This window comes from Piliocolobus tephrosceles, chromosome 16, assembly GCF_002776525.5.
Source record: "Piliocolobus tephrosceles isolate RC106 chromosome 16, ASM277652v3, whole genome shotgun sequence".
In the NCBI taxonomy this organism is placed as follows: domain Eukaryota; kingdom Metazoa; phylum Chordata; class Mammalia; order Primates; family Cercopithecidae; genus Piliocolobus; species Piliocolobus tephrosceles.
The window spans coordinates 12,454,697-12,470,959 of NC_045449.1; the positions used below are offsets into that span (position 1 = coordinate 12,454,697).

At 39.6% G+C, this 16,263-nt stretch overlaps 1 long non-coding RNA gene across 2 annotated transcripts in view; it reads left to right on the plus strand.

Annotated features, from left to right (window-relative positions):
* Positions 1 to 5,700: 5,700 nt before the first annotated feature.
* Positions 5,701 to 16,263, plus strand: part of LOC111523469 — an 87,812-nt gene continuing 77,249 nt past the window's right edge. For both annotated transcript variants that reach the window (XR_004228513.1, XR_002725532.2), the window contains exon 1: positions 5,701 to 5,810. This is a non-coding gene — a long non-coding RNA (uncharacterized LOC111523469). The remainder of the gene's footprint in view (positions 5,811 to 16,263) is intronic.

The window sequence follows — 16,263 nt, forward strand, 5'->3', positions numbered from 1 at the left end:
AAATAAATAAATAAATAAATAAATAAATAAATAAATAAATAAATAAATAATTTGTTATTCTTCTGTAAGGGAAGATTTGTCTTTATTTATTTACTTACATATTTAGATCAGTACAGACTTACGGATTTTTATTTTGCATTTGGGGTTATAATAAAATGCTACATTATTTATTTTGTTGCTCAGCTCGTTCCAGCTTCAGTCATTGGGAGCTCTTTCAGGTTGGCTCATAAGTCTCTCTGACATGCATGTCCCCCATCAGTTTGATTTTTGAGCGTTTTCTTACTTTCTCACCCTACAAGATAATCCAGGCTCATTTTTGTATGCTTCTTGCACCAGTCCTGGAACCAGCCATTTCCATGAGGAGCCCTGGTTTCTTGATTGGAGAATGGTAACTGAGATCAGGGCACTTGGTCGGCTTATTGTTACACAGGTGTTACGGTTTCTAGGCTCTCCCAGTGGACAGACCTGCCTGTGTATACACATGTACCATAAGAAGTTCTACATGCATTCATTATATATATATATATAGAGAGAGAGAGAGAGAGAGCACTAAACCTGACTTCATGCTGATCCTCATCCAGGACAAATTACTTCATCCTAGCTTCCTACCTTTGCTTTTCTATAACTCTCCTCTTGAATAGCAAGAAAACTGGCTACTGTCCTCTACCATCCACTTACTTATTTACTTGCATGGAACACAGTTCTGGAACTGTTAACCAGTAATCCCACAAGAAACAACATTACCAACTAGAGTACATTGTATAGATACAGCTGCTTTTTGTGTTTAGCCTTCCAGTTTTCAGTCAAAATGCTGTTTTCCGAAGTTACTTCGTTCAGTCCTCCCTGTCCCCCACTCATATCCTGTAGTGAGGTTGTGTCATATATTGTAACACAGATTCTTTTATCACATTCTATATTCTATTCTAGGGTCCCCTAACATCTTGTGGCTTTTTTTTTTTTTTACTTTGCATACATTGAAATTCACATTTTGTGCTATAAAGTTTCATGGGTCTTGACAAGTGCAAAGAGTCATTAATCCTCTCCTACTCTGCCACACACAATGGTTCTATCACCCTAAAAATTCCCTTCAGCAACCTCTTTGTAACCAACTACTCCTCCTTCCCCAAGCCCTGACAATTACTGATGTAGTGTTTTCCATTCTATAGCTTTGCCTTTTCCAGAACATCATATGAATGAAATCATACAATATGCAGCTTTTTTTTTAGTCTGGCTTGTTTCCCTTTCACACACACCAGGGAAGTAGACATATTTTTGAATGCATCATATATTTATGGATGATTAGCCATGCAGGAGGATTAAATAAATTAACAGACTTTGTTTAAAAAAAGTGTTATATGCATATAAAGTCCAGTCACTTGCTGCAGTGCTCTGGCTGGCAGCTAAGCAGAGCAGAGTAAAACACCTGGGACTATTGGGTAAATATGTGGATTGTAGAAAAAATCACTACCACTTAGTAGCTCTGTTATCTTCGCTAATTCTCACCCACTCACTAAACAATTATGGAAGAGTTTGTTAGAGGAGAATGAGCTTTCTTTGGGCATCAATGCAGTCTGTTTTGCAATAGCATTCAATCGGTTTCTTGCTTGCTTCTTTCTCGCTTCTGGGCAAATGTGGCCACAGAGCTTAGTTTCCTTTTGCATCTGTCTCCGTTACTTTTCATGGATGTTGCCCACCATCCTATTCCATGAGTGTCTCCAGCTAACACCCGGCCCCGTGCACCAGTCATGCCCTCTTGCCTCTCAGCTCCACACCCATCCTTCTGCAACCTACGCCCTCATCTGCTGACTTCTTACGTTCTGCCAATAGGTGGTGCTAGAGAGAGAATGGACTCCTACTTTACTAATTTAGTGTTGCTCAGATAGAGGCAGGTGCCTGTAACCGCTGGACTTTTCTGGAGCTTCCAGAACCTTCTATGTCCTGTAGAGCCGCCATCAGCAGTGGCTATGACCCTTCCTCAGAGAGCTGAGCACCACTGCCTGAACGACTTGCATCTTTTTTCTTATGTTGCATCAGCCCAGAGGTAGTAGCAAATTACATATCTAATTTCTGGGACAGAAGAAATGACAGGGCCAATGATTTATAAATGATGTAGGGATGCATGCATGTATGCACAAATTAATATATGCCTATTTATTTTCTTATAGTTTGCCCTGTTTTCAGAGAAGGATAGTGAGGTAGTTTATAAGGATACTCATTTATTATATACTGCTTAATAGTATATAATTTTATTTGTGGAGATGACAGAGTTTGGTTATTAAAGGAAACTGAATAACCAAACTTCCTCAGTATTCCTTTTGTGCTTCCAGTCTTCCAACACCTGAGGAATCATTCTTGTATTAAATCCTGCTTGTTCGAAATTCCCGATGTTGTTTCTGTTTCCCTCACTGTATTCTGACTGACAAAACCAGTTAAAAGTCCAGTCTTCCTGCCCCATTCTTGTGGCATCTTATTCCTTTAGAAGATTTCTCATTCAGGCCTGGTGCGTGGGCTCACACCTGTAATCTCAGCACTTTGGAAGGCCGAGACGAGCGGATCATCTGAGCTCAGGAGTTCAAGACCAACCTGGCCAACATGGTGAAACCCCATCTCTACCAAAAATACAAAAATTAGCTGGGCATGATGGCATGTGCCTGTAATCCCAGCTACTCAGGAGGCTGAGGCAGGAGAATCACCTGAATTCGGGAGGTAGAGGTTGCAGTGAGCCGAGACTGCGCCATTGCACTCCAGCCTGGGCAACAAGAGCTAGACTCTGTCTCAAAAGTAAAATAAAATAAAATAAAATAAAATAAAATAAAATAAAATAAAATAAAAAGATATTCAACACTTCACACGATTCTCTTTTTTGAAGAAAACCTCATGTAGATGTCAAGACATTTTATAAAGACTTTAATATCTATGCTTTACAATAGGGGGAGCGTGTTTACTGCTCTCAGGGACATCCCACAAATGGAAGGTGGTGCTTTTATTATTCTGAGATGAAGTTTCAGTTTCCTTTAATAACCAAACTCTGTCATTTCCACAAATAAAATTATATACTATTAAGCAGTATATGATAAATGAGTATCCTTATAAACTACCTCAATTCCCTTCTGTGAAAACAGGACAAACTATAAGAAAATAAATAGACATATATTAATTTGTGCACATTTGCATGCATACCTACATCGTTTACAAATTATTGGCTCCGCCATTTCTTCTGTCCCAGGACTTAGAGATGTAATTTGGTTTTTTACACATGTAAAACCAGCAAATAAACAAAAGAAAGTTGAAAACAATAGTAACAGGGAGAGTATTAACATTTTCAGCTACTCCGTTCCCCAGGGTGCGTGGGGTCTAGAGCTCCAGGTTGTCACCATTTTACACATGAGGCTTAAACAACAAAGAAATTAGTGACTTGCCTCGATTATCCAGCTAGTAAGTGGCAGCTCAGCCGGCTTCACTCTCCGTGACTGTATGCACCATTTTCCTAAAGTCTAACGGTCCTCTGCCCCCTACCTCCCCGGTCCCCGACGGTATGCAGTACCCTTGAAAGAATGCGGCCGTCCCTGTCAACCTGGATGGAGAGTTCAGCTCCTGGCTTGGGAAGTTAGGCCTCTGACCATGAGTTTTACTCTCCCCTCCTTTAACTTTTCCCTCCCGTGAAGAAGAAAGTTATTTTCAAACCTCCATCTGTTTTGTGTTTAACGTGCAGAAAGGTTGCACATTTTCAGGGACCTTGTTCATAAGCAGTAGATCGTACAACAGTTTATTACACAAGTGGAGGTTTTTATGGCTGGCCTTTGTTGAGTTGCCAACTGGGAGAAAGAACATAACGTGCTTAGTAGTCCCTATCAGGAAAAATGAGAAAGCGTTCAATACCAGTCAAATCGTCAAGCATCGGAAAGCTGGTAATCAAATCCAGAAATACCTCGAATACAGTTGATGAGGAAGGTTTTCTCATCATATTTTTACATCCATAATCATTTTCCAAGTCACTGTGTCACAGGCAGTGTCTCAAAGCATTATGTGAGAAGTGCCTCAATGGTGGAATAAACGTATTGACCTAGAAAGATTCATGTCCACTTTGAAATCTGGCCCTGGTCAATGCAGGGCATGAAACTGGAACCCCAGGAAGAACTTGATATATTTTTAATCACATTATAATGTTGAGGACATCAGCTACGTAGAAACTTGCTTAAGACTTACTAGGCTTCTTTCCGTACCTAGGCCATATTCTCTGTACTCCCAGGAGGGAATGTAATTTACTAGTGGTTTGTCCCCAGCCACGGGACAGAGGGTAGAAAACTCCACAAAGCATCCTAGTAAACACTGCATCAGAACCATTCCAATTGTAACCAGCCAATGCCAATGGTAATGGATCGCTCTTGCAGCTTCCTTTTTAATGCTCCCAAAAGCTCAGACCATCACAGAAGCTGCCCAATAAAAGTCGGTAGAGAAACATTCCAGTCTTCTAGCAGTTCTCAGCCCAGGCTGAACATCAGAGTCCCTGGGGGATTCCCATCCCAGCCTAATTAAATAAAATCTCTTGGAGTGGGCGAGGACATCAGTACATTCTCCAGGTGACCCTAATATGCTGCCTGGATAGAAAACATGGGTCTAGTCTAGCTACCTAATTTTACTGGTGGAGGAAATTGAGCCTGGAGAAGTTACTGTCCACAATACTTGATTCACAGTGCCTTGGTTCGTTCCCAGGGAGGTGTTTTCTCACAATCACTCTGTAACTCCATAACTTCCTGTCTCACATCTCCTAACCCTGTATTTATAAAAGCAAAACATTCAAACCTAACCCAGTCCGCTTTTTGCTTGTGCACAAATACCGTGCAGTAGCTTGTAGAAGCAATATCAGCTGCTCCCGTGTTCCCGAGGAATATGAAGAATAATGTCAGGACTGTGGAGAAAATGCAGCTAAAGAACCCACTTTTTTCTCCAGATGGGTCATGGAGAAGGGAGTTAAGAAGTGGTCCTTAAACATGAAGGAGATTCAACTTCGTTTTCCTTATTAGTCCCTTATTAAATCCTTGTCTGTTTGTGTTTGAAAAAACAGTTGTGTTGTGTGTTTGAAAACAGTCCTACTTTATTCCTGATATAAATGTTAATGGTCTCCCCAGCAATTCCCAAAATGTTCTAAGATGGTTATTAAATTTTATGATCACCCTATTCTAGACGAATCCCACCAAAAGTGTCACACATGCTGTTATTGAAAGATCCTTCGTTTTTCAGGTTGAGAATCTCAAGCCTTTTTCCAACCCACAGGCCACGTTGTAATCGCTTTCTTCCTGGGAGTCTGATAAACAATGTTCTCAATCTGATAGACAGCTAATACCCGGGGGGACATTGGTCGGTAGCCTTGGACTTCTCAGCTTAATCGCCCTAGCTTTAATGCCACTTAAATCAGAATGTAAGCACTGAAAGAATTTCAGGAATCCGATGATATAAATTGTATTTTTAGAGCCGTGAATGACTTGAGCGAGTGAAACAGTGCAGTGGCTTAAGATAGTTCGCTTCAGTTTTCCCATGATTTATCGCAAGCAAGTTCACAGCAGGTTAAAATAATTGAATGCGGTGATAGCATACATACTGGCATGATTTTATGAGCCATCATTCATAACATATTTGTCCCGAAGCATAATTTCCATGATAGAACTCTGATTCACATGTAATTTTTTTGCAGCGACGACACAGTTGAAATAACTCTTTTGTGGAGGCTGGCTACATTTTCACAGCGTCTGGTTCTAAGCTAGATCTTCGGGAAAAGGGAAGAAGGAAATGACTATTCCTCCAAACAAAATGTAAGTATATCCTGATAAAATGTTCACTTTTTTGGAAAATAAAGAGAAATGTTCTTTCCGGGAGAATTGTGACTCGGAGGTTATGCCTTGCAGTCTCTACCTATTTCTCACTACTTCTTTTATTTTTCTTTTTCCTTCATTGTTTATTTTCCACTTTTCTCCTAATGTACTTTTTCTTCTACTTATTAGCTGTGTCCCCTGGGCAAGTAATTTTTCCACTCTGTAATCAAACGCTATAATATGGGGATGATAAAAAATAACTCCACAGGTCAGTGTGCAGAATAGAGATAATGAATGTGTGGGTACATATGGGCCCCCAAACTCAGCTGTGTAAGAAAAGCAACTTTCTTTTTATATTTTTATAACTCGACTTAGTTTCTATTTTGAGTCCCTATTTGGCTTCATCATGGGGATGTAATCTCAAGTCAAAGCAGGATGCCCTCATCTAAACCTGAGGAGGATGTCGGATCCATGTAGCTTTCCACCTTCAGCCCTGCCTGCATGTTTCACCTTTGCCCCGCCGGTTAGCCAGGCTGCAGGCAGGTGCTACACGCCAGGACTCCTTCCTGGGAACTCAACTATCATGTCGGGTTTCTTGGCTTCCTGGCTCTCCTTCTCAAATTTGAAAAGTCTTGTCTGGTCTGGAGAAGAAGTTTCCCAGCTTTTCATTTAATCTTCCAAATCTTTGGTTTATGACCAGAACCTGCCATTTGAGACTCAAAAGCTAAAAATATGACTCCTCTGTTATCTTTGTTTCACTGGTTTTCCCTTCCCTGAAGTTTTACAGAAGGCCTAGCTGCCTAATGGGGAGAAACACAGGAAATACCATGGAAAACATATGGGCAAATATCTCCCAAGAATTTCCCACCACTTACATGAAGCACCAAGAGGAAGGCCTGACATACAGCAGGAAGCCAGCAAAGGTGACTGCACCTTTATATGAAAGTTCCAAGTCTGGTTCCATGTTTCCTGGTTCTGTGTCCTTGGACAAGTTGTCCAACCTTTCTGTGCCTCAGTTTCCCCACCTGCCACATGGAGATGATAATAGTACTTACCTCATAAGGTCATATGTGTATACAGTTTTCAATGAATTAGTTATACTATCATTGTTTTTACCACTAGTACAAACTTCTGTCCTCTAAAGCCATTAGCTTAATACTATCGGCAACCATAATGGGGTTGATGCAGTTGACATATACAGTGCATCCCACAGAGGAGAAGGTAAACATATCACAGGGAAAGAGGGAGCTACTGGTGCCAAGTATGAGACTGGGATGAGTTTCCTGGAAATGCGTCCTTCTGGGTAAAATCTGGGTATAATGATGCTAAGCAGTGAGTTAAGAAGCAATCAGCCAACCTCAGTCAAGGTAGTTCTCAGGTGCTAGCAAGGAGAGGCAGATTCTTGAGGATCTAGAGTCTGAATCAGAAGATGGATCCAAGCTTGTAACCCACGGGACAAGATGGAATCAGAAGAAAGGGATGAGGAGCAAAGTGAGAGAAAGGCTGGCTAAGCCAGTGTGAGAAATGGATCTGGTTGATGATGGCCAGCAGTTATTGGAGAAGAGAATATGTATGGGACCTCTCCTGAGATGTGAGGCCACTGAGCAGTTTTGCTGAGGGAGGTACCACTTCTGCGAGCAGGGACAATGAGAGGAAACTGTAGGAGAGAGAATGGTCCACCAGTCAGTCCCAAGCTAAATAAATCTTTTTTCTCTGGCCCATCCAACTGATGAGCACGAGAATGAGAATGTGGGCCCTCCACCCATGCACCTGCCTACCCTCCAGTCCCAGAGCCAGTTTGGTCTATGTTCTCCACCCACATTCTGCCAGGACAAATGAGCCCGAATGGGACAGTGGAAAGGGCATCACATGGGAAGTCAGGAGACCTGAACTCCAGACCCAGTCAATGACCAACTAGCCTGAGACCTTAGACATATTCCTTCACCTCCCTGAACCTTAGGGCCCTCGATGAGGAGGTAACACCACATAAGAACAGAGCTCAGTGGGCATAGTTAGTGGTATAGGAGCCAGAGGGCCATTGATATGAATTCTGTCTTCGCCACTTACCAGATGTAGGTCAACTAATTTAATCTAAGCTCCAGTATCTTCATGTATAAAGACGGAGCTAATAGCACACCCCTCATATGATTAATTTGAAGACGAAATTCAAGAGTATCTGAGACATGTTTAGTTCTGTTGTGAAACGCTATGTGTACTCGATTGTTGCCAATATCACTATCACGATTATCAGTGGAACCCAGAGCTCTATTAGGTCACGGGCAACTAAGATGGTTAGTAGGAGAATTCAAGACTGCAGACCCTGCTTCCTTAGGAAGAGCGAAGCATTTTTCTGTTTTATTTATCCCTCTCTCTTTCTGTCTCTCTTTTTTTTTTTTTAAACAAAATTAAGTATTTCTCACTGAATAATAATAACGTTATAAATCACTGGACTAGGCAAAGGGTTGGCAAACTTTTTTTTTTTTTTTTTTGTAAAGGACCAAATAGCAAATATTTTCAGCTTTGCAGGCCACATGTGGCTGTCCATTGCATATTCTTCCGGTTTTATTAGAGTTAGGGTTGAGTTAGGCTTAGAGAATAACAGCATCTATTAGGGTAGAATAGTAACTATTAGGCAACTATTATAACACAAAACCCTTGTCTGTGTGTAACAGAAATCTCAGTGCCTAAACAATTAAATCGTATTTCTCACATCACAGTAAAGCATGAGTAGGGGGTTAGGGTGTCTAAGCCACACAATCTTTTAAGGATCTAAAATCCTTCCTTCTAGTGGTTTCTTCATTTTCTAAGGCTCCGGCAACTTCTGGATGGAAGGAAAAAAGAGACGGGCCCACATTCAATAACATTTTAAAAATGTAAAAGCTATTCTTAGCTCAGGGTTTGTACGATTATGCCCCGTCAGCTGCTTTTGGCCTGCAGGCCCTAGTTTGCCCACTCCTGGATTAGACCATCTCTCAGGTCCTTTCCGAAGATGAACCAAACTTCAATGTGAGCAGTGTCTTTCCTTCTCCGTCAAAGTAACCTGGCAGTGAACTCTGTAACATCTCCCACTATCTTTCATGTGATAATATTTTTCGTATTTACAACAGTTGTCATATTAAGTGTTTTTGTTATGTTTTATGCGTAATGTTACACAGAGTTCCTTTGTGAACAGTTTTTATAAAGGTGGTGTATTAATTTTCAAGGCCTGCTATGAGGCAGTATCACTAACCGGGTGGCTTAAAACAGCAGAAATTTGTTGCTTCACAGTCTGGAGGCCAGAAGGCTGCATTCAGTGTTTGAAGGGTTGATTCATTCTGAGAGAGAATCTGATCCATGCCTTCCTCCAGCTTCTGGGGATGACCAGGACTCCTTGGCGCCCCTTGGCTTGCAGACGCATCACTCAGGTCTCTGCCTCCATCTTTACGCTGCGTTCTCCCTGTTGTCTCCGTATTCACACAGCCACTTGGATTGGGGCCCACACTGATGACGTCATCTTAACGTGGTTAGAACTCCCAAGACCCTATTTCCAAATAAAGTCACATGCACAGGTACTGGGGCTTAGAACTTCTGTCAGTCTCCTTGATGGACACAATTCAGCTGTCCATCACAATTCAGCTTATAACAAGTGGTGAAAAGCACGGGGTTACCTATTCATAGCTAAGAACTGTGAAATATTAGAAATGAAAAGGGCTGTTGCTGCTGCAGGGATGAATAAGACTGATGGAGTGTCCAAACAGCTTAAGTTTTACCCTTCACTGTAAATGGCAGAGAGAACAGTACTACTATTGCTGCTACCTTGAAGAATATAAAATTTGCCTTTTAAAAGTGTTTTTGTTTTATGGACATGGAACAATGAACTAGAAAATATGGCACATTCTGTACCTTTCTTCTACTTTCAACTTATAAATGCTGTATTCAAAATACCGGAACAGTGTGGCTTGCGGTTACTAACAAAATTAAAAATAAAAATAAAAAGCCCCTTGGCATCCATGTCACCCTCTGAGGGAAATGTAGCTTGGTGCCCTGGAGAAGAAATGAACTTTCTGGTGAATTCTCACCCCTTTCTGCAGGGGTCAGGATTTGAAAATTATTACCAGCTGGTTGTAATTCCATCCTATTTTGAAGCAGATGACTTAGACTGCTAAACCATCATGGGGCTAAGATTTATTTCCCCTGCTTGGACTAAGTCACAAAGACCCAATTTGCAAAGTAGAGAAAAGGAGCAAACTTTTTTTTTTTTTTTTTTTTTTGGTGAGCTCACCTCACCTCTGCCAGTGGAAAACTTACCAATATCTCAGAATTTGCACAAGTGAATTGGGCCATGCCATGCCACCTCTAATATTCCAGAGTAAGAATTATTTCTCTTTTCCAAATTTTCACAGCACTTTCTGTCTCTGCACCTCTTCAGTGGCACTTATTATGAGACTTACGTTCCTTCCTAAAGTGCAAACTCTCTGAAATCTTAGTAATTACTCAAGGTGGAGAGGAAGAAGCCTGTGGACCTTGAAATGCTGGAAAGGAAAGGAGAAGCACAGGAGCGAATCCTTCAGGAACCAAGAAGCATGGGACAAGGTTCCAAACTGGAATAGTCTTAACCTGCATAGGAACATCAAGAAATTGGAAATTTCATGTAAGCTTTGCTGGAAGCCAGCTAAACCTGTAAGGGCTTCTGTTGGAATTCAGCATCGGGCCTAGAACTCCAGTGAACATGTCTGAAGAAAATCCTATCCAAAGTTTTTGGCAAAAGCAAGTCACGTAACTTCTCTATCCCTCAGGCTTCTCATCTATATGATAGGATTAATCATAGAATCTACCTCATAAAATTGCTGTGGGAATCAAATATCATAATGAATGAATAGTGCTGAGCACCTAGCCAGCCTGGCATACTGTTCCGCAACCTTCCCAAATTTATCCACTAGGAATTGTAATAGAGTAGATTTGGGTTGCAGCCTGGGAGTCTATGTGTTCAGCAAGCACAGTTAAGAAATTCTTGTTTTCAGGGAAATTCGGGAAACAATGCTGTAGCAATAGTAATAGCTCAATAAAGAGTAGTTATTTTTATTATGCTGCCTTCATCATCATTGACTTATCATCGTCATCATCATCACCACCACCACCAAGAATTGAAGATAATGTTAGGGAAAAGATTCAGCAACACTAACAGATTCTATAAGCATCATTGGATGAGTTATCTTGACTTTGGTCTGATATGAAGTTATTTTCACTCTTTGTAGAACCAGTAGACAGGTAACGAACTCCAACTCACTCCCAATTTGAATCTCAAGGCGATTATTTCCATTTTACTCTTATTTAGGTGAGGAGGGATCTTAACTTAGAACAAGAACTTGGGCCTTGCTCAATAAATTCAGTGGCTATAAATCTAATCCATGATTCATTTCCATTTTTACCCTGGGGATGAACAAAAAGGAGTCTATGCAGTGCTGATTACTGCATTTTGACTGGGGCACCCCAAAGAAGGAAAGAATCACAGGACCACTGCCTTAAAGGGACTGAAAAATCTCATTGTCCAATACTTTGACATAGGGGCTTGTGCCCCTTTTAACTACTGAAACTACTGTGTATCCATTCTTAGACAACCAGTGCAACGCTTTTTATAAACTCCTGTCTGTATCTGATTGCTTTAATGGTTCTCAAAACTCCTTATAATCTATTACACTTATTTTAATTATTTTCTATTTTATGCGATGTTGTTTTCTTTTTTGTCCCCCCAATCCTTACACCTGACTCCTACGAAGAAGAAACCAAATCATGTTATTCATTGTACATACTCCAGTGTCTAGCATAGAATTTCTTTCTAGTATCAGTGAGAAGATTCAGTTGTATCCAACTATAAGGTGTCTTAATTTAAACTTCTTTATTTTGAGTGTATCTGTCTAAAGCACCTGACTGTTGCTTTTCTACTTCTTTACATATTTGTTGTTAAAATAATAACAACAGTAGATTGCTCTAAGGGGATACTACATTAAGATGGCATCTAGTCCAAAAGGCCTTTAAATAATTGAATTTGCTTCATCTCAGGGGTGCTATCTTTTAAGGGGAAAAAAAGAATAGGGAACAGTGGCAAGGAAAAACAAAGTAACTATTTTTAGCTGGTCCTCTGGCCCAAAATATTTATCTAGAGCTCCGGGAAGCTGGGCTGGATTATGTAAAATGCTTTACCTAGCCTCAGCTACCATACCTCTTGCCACTGAAGCACAACCTAAGGTCTCAAAACTAGCTACTCCTGTTAAGTAAAAATTACATTCTGTAGCGCCAAAGAAAAAGGCCCCAGAAAGACAGAGAATAACAGTGTCTTTTACTTAGGATAGGGCAGCAGTTCTATAACAAAGAGTTACAGCTAAGCACGATTAAGGCTGATTTCTCACATCAGAATACGATGTGAGTTGGTAGAAGAGAAGGACTCTTCTCCATGCAGTGTTTCAGGGATCTATAATTCTTCTAATGGCTCCCCCATCTTTTAAGGTTCTGGAGGCCATTTGTGAATGGAAGGAAAGATATATCGTGGAGCAATGCTGGGGTTGAGATAGTATAGATCACTTGGGACCACATTCAAGAATCCAGCCACAGGACAACCCTTTGTTGTAAGAGTGTCACCTCGCTATGTGCTCAGGAGAGAGAGAGAAGTGTCTTGGAGAACTCTTAGCCAGTCTCTGTTACAGAGAGTGAGGGCATGTCCCCCAAACCTAGACAGTAGCTGACCCAACCACGTACTCAAGGTTGTTGTAGAAAGTGGGGTGTCTGCAAAGGGGAAAATAAAAGGCAATATTTGGAAGAAGACAGAGAAAACTGTTTCCCACACATCCTGAACTTTCAGTCCTAGTAAAAGTGGCTAACCCCAGTATTCTGGGATCTGAATTATTAGATCAAGATTCTATTTTTTCAAAAGAGTAACAGAAGTAAGAGCTTGTGTGTATGGGACAGATGAGTTCTTTCTTCAGCTAGCAGAAAATGCTTGGTTTCCCTCAAAATCTGTGTTCTTAATGTAATTTCTCCCTATTTCTAATTCGGCCTCCTATGGAGTACTCAGGCACAGTTCCAGAAGCGAGAAATACTATCTATGGTATGTGTACCATCACAATAAAACTATGGGTTTTCAAAGTACAATTTTGTTATTTTCTTCCCTAGGGACTATGTCTTCAATTCAGACAATGTGTCACCAGGTGGATGATAATGGTGACAGTTGATAGCCAGCATCTACCTTTATTTTATGCCAGAAACTATTCCAGACATTTTACAGTTACTTATTTAGTTCCTCTAACAACCTATAAGGTAGACCTTATTACTATTTTCTGCAGTTTACAGCTTTGGAAATTGAGACACAAGGTTAGGTAACTTGTCCAAGGTCACACAGTTCATCACTGGGGCCAGAATTCCAACCAAAAAAAGAACGAGTTCTTTACCACTGCATTCAACCGCTTTGGTGCCAAAAGTTGAACATCCCCTAAGAGTATTTAAGTAAGAAACATAGATAATCGTGATTTTACATTCAATTCTTGGTTTTCTCTATCAAAAATAGAGCTTTTGAGTTTATCTAATCAGCAAAGCACAACACTAGTGTTACCATGGCATTACATTTTTAAAAGTTTAGAACAAGATATGCAAATCTAATTTTCTCAATACAAGTAATCACCTGTTCCACCAGTCCTAAAAGAAATCGTAACGCTTTCCTTCTGTAGTTTATACTGATTTAAAGCAAGAACTTTTTGTTCCTTTTATTTCTTATTTATGGTACTTTTTTAATTCTTTCACTCCTTAGACATTTACTTCATGAAACTTATAGCATTACATTTCTGAAATTCACAGAAAAGAATTTACCTCCTTTATTTCTACTTTCTATCAATAACTTCTTAAATATGGAATACCCTGCAAAATTTTTTCTTCCACTGGAAAAAAAATAATCAGAGCACATTCAAATGCCTTATACGTTCTCATTATTTTCCTTTCATTCAGAAGAATTTCCTCCACTGGTCAATTGCTTTACTTCATTATGTCTCTATGTCATTTGAGACCTAAAGCTTCCACGTTTCCTGTTTGTTATTTGCTGTTGTGCTGGTGAGGACATGCAGTGTACTGTGAAAGGAAGAGGACATCACTTTTCTTACTCCAGATCTTCTGGGGAAAGGATTAGGTGTTTCAACCATTACTTATTATGTTAGTTTAATGCAGTTTTTTTAGATGTTCTTTCTCAGACTGAGGAAGTTCCTTTCTGTTCCTAGCTTGCTGATAGTATCATGAATGGATGTTGAATTTTGTTAAATGGCTTTTCTTTATCAGTTGAAATGATCATATGATTTTCCTTCTTGAGACTATTGTGGTGGATTACATTGACTGATTTTTGGATATCAACTTATCCTTACATATCCAAGATAAACTTCACATAGTTGCAGTGCATTATTTTTTCGTTTTTTACACATTGTTGAACAAATCCGCTTTTTTAAAAAATTCAGAATTCGTGCATTTATGCTTATGAGGGATATTAGTCCATAGTTGTTTTTTTTTTTTTTTTTTTTGGAGACAGAGTCTCACTCTGTCACCCAAACTGGAGTGCAGTGGCATAATCACAGCTCACTGCAACTTCAACCTCCCAGGCTCAAACATCCTACCCCAGCCTCAGCCTCCTGAGTAGCTAGGACTACAAGTACGCACCACCATGCCCAGCTAATTTTTGTAATTTTTGCAGAGACAGAGTTTTGCCATGTTGCCCAGGCTGGTCTCAAACTCCTGAGCTCAACTGACTGTGCACCTCAGCCTCCCAAAGTGTTGGGATTATAGGCATAAGCCACCACGCCTGGCCTAGTGTATAGATTCCCCCTTCCTTCCTTCCTTCCTTCCTTCCTTCCTTCCTTCCTTCCTTCCTTCCTTCCTTCCCTCCTTCCCTCCTTCCTTCCTTCCTCCCTCCCTCCCTCCCTCCCTCCCTCCCTCCCTCCCTCCCTCGCTCCCCTCTTCCCTCTCTCGCTCCCTCCCCCCACTTCCTTACTCCCTCCCCTCCTCTCTTCCTCCCGTCCTCCCTTTCTTGCTTCCTCTCTTTCTTTCTTCTACTTGTCTGCTTTTAGAATCAGAGTTATGATGACCTCATAAATTGAGTTGGGAAGTGTTTTCTGTTCTACATTTTAGAAGAGATATTGTAGAATTGGTGTTCTTGCAAAATGTTTAATAAAATTGTTCATAAATCACATGGGCCTGGAGAATTTTTTCAGAGAATTTTAAACTGCAAATTCAAGTTTTCTAAAAGTTATAGGGCTATTTAAGTTGTCTATTACATTTTGAGTGAATTTAGGTAATTTGTGTTTTTCAAGGAATTGATCCCTTTTGCCTAACTTCTTAAAAATGTGTGTACATAATTATTCACAGTATCCCCTATATGCCCCTATTATTATTAAATGCCAGTGGGGTCTGTAGCAATAACCTCTTTCATTTCTGACACTGGCAATTTATTCTTTCTGTCTTTTTGTCTTTGTCCTTGATAAATTTTACTGATTTTATTGATCGTTTTAAAGAACCAGATTTGGGTTTCTTTGACTTTCTCTATTATTTTTCTGTTTTCAATCTTCTTTATTTCTACCACTATATTATTTATTTTCTTATTTTTGTTTGAGTTTATTTTGCTCTTCTTAAGATGGAAACTCAGATAACTTGTATAAGGCATCTCTTTTCTAATATAAGTTTTTAATGTCATAAGTTTGTCTTTAAGCACTGCTTTAGTTATAGCTCACAAATTTTGGTATATTTTATTTTCATTTTTGTTTAATAGAAATTATTTTGTAATTTTTTCTTTTTGACTCAGATTATTTAGAAGCATGTTATTTAATTTCCAAGTGTTTGGATATTTTTCTCTTATGCTACCTGTTATCCTGTTCTTGATTTCTAGTTTATTTTTATTATGATTCAAGGAAAATACTTTGTCTGATTTTAGATTTTATTTTATTTTTTACATAATTCCAACTTTTGTTAATGTGTCTTTTATGACCAAGGTATGGTCTACCTTGACTATTCCATGTATTTCTGAAAAGAATGTGTGTTCCACTGTTATGGGAAGAATGATTTTTTTTAATATTATTTAGATTTAGTTAGTTGATGATGCAGTTCAATTCTTCTGTATCCCTGTTTGATTTTTTTTTAAGTTCTGCATATTACTGAGAGAGGAGTGTTGAACTCTCCAAATATAATCGTGGATTTTTAAAATTTCTCCTTTCACTTTCATGAATTTTGCATCATGTTTTTGAAAGCATTGTCAGTAGGTACACACATATATTGGATTATTATGTTTTCATGATGAACTGACCCTTATATCATCATATAATGTCTCTCTTCATCCCTGGTCAATTTATTCACTCTGAAATCTATGTCCGATCAGTTGTCTTTTGATCAGTGTTTCCATGGTATATTTTTTCTTGCTTTCTTTTTTTTTGGTCTTAAGATCTCTGTTTTAATG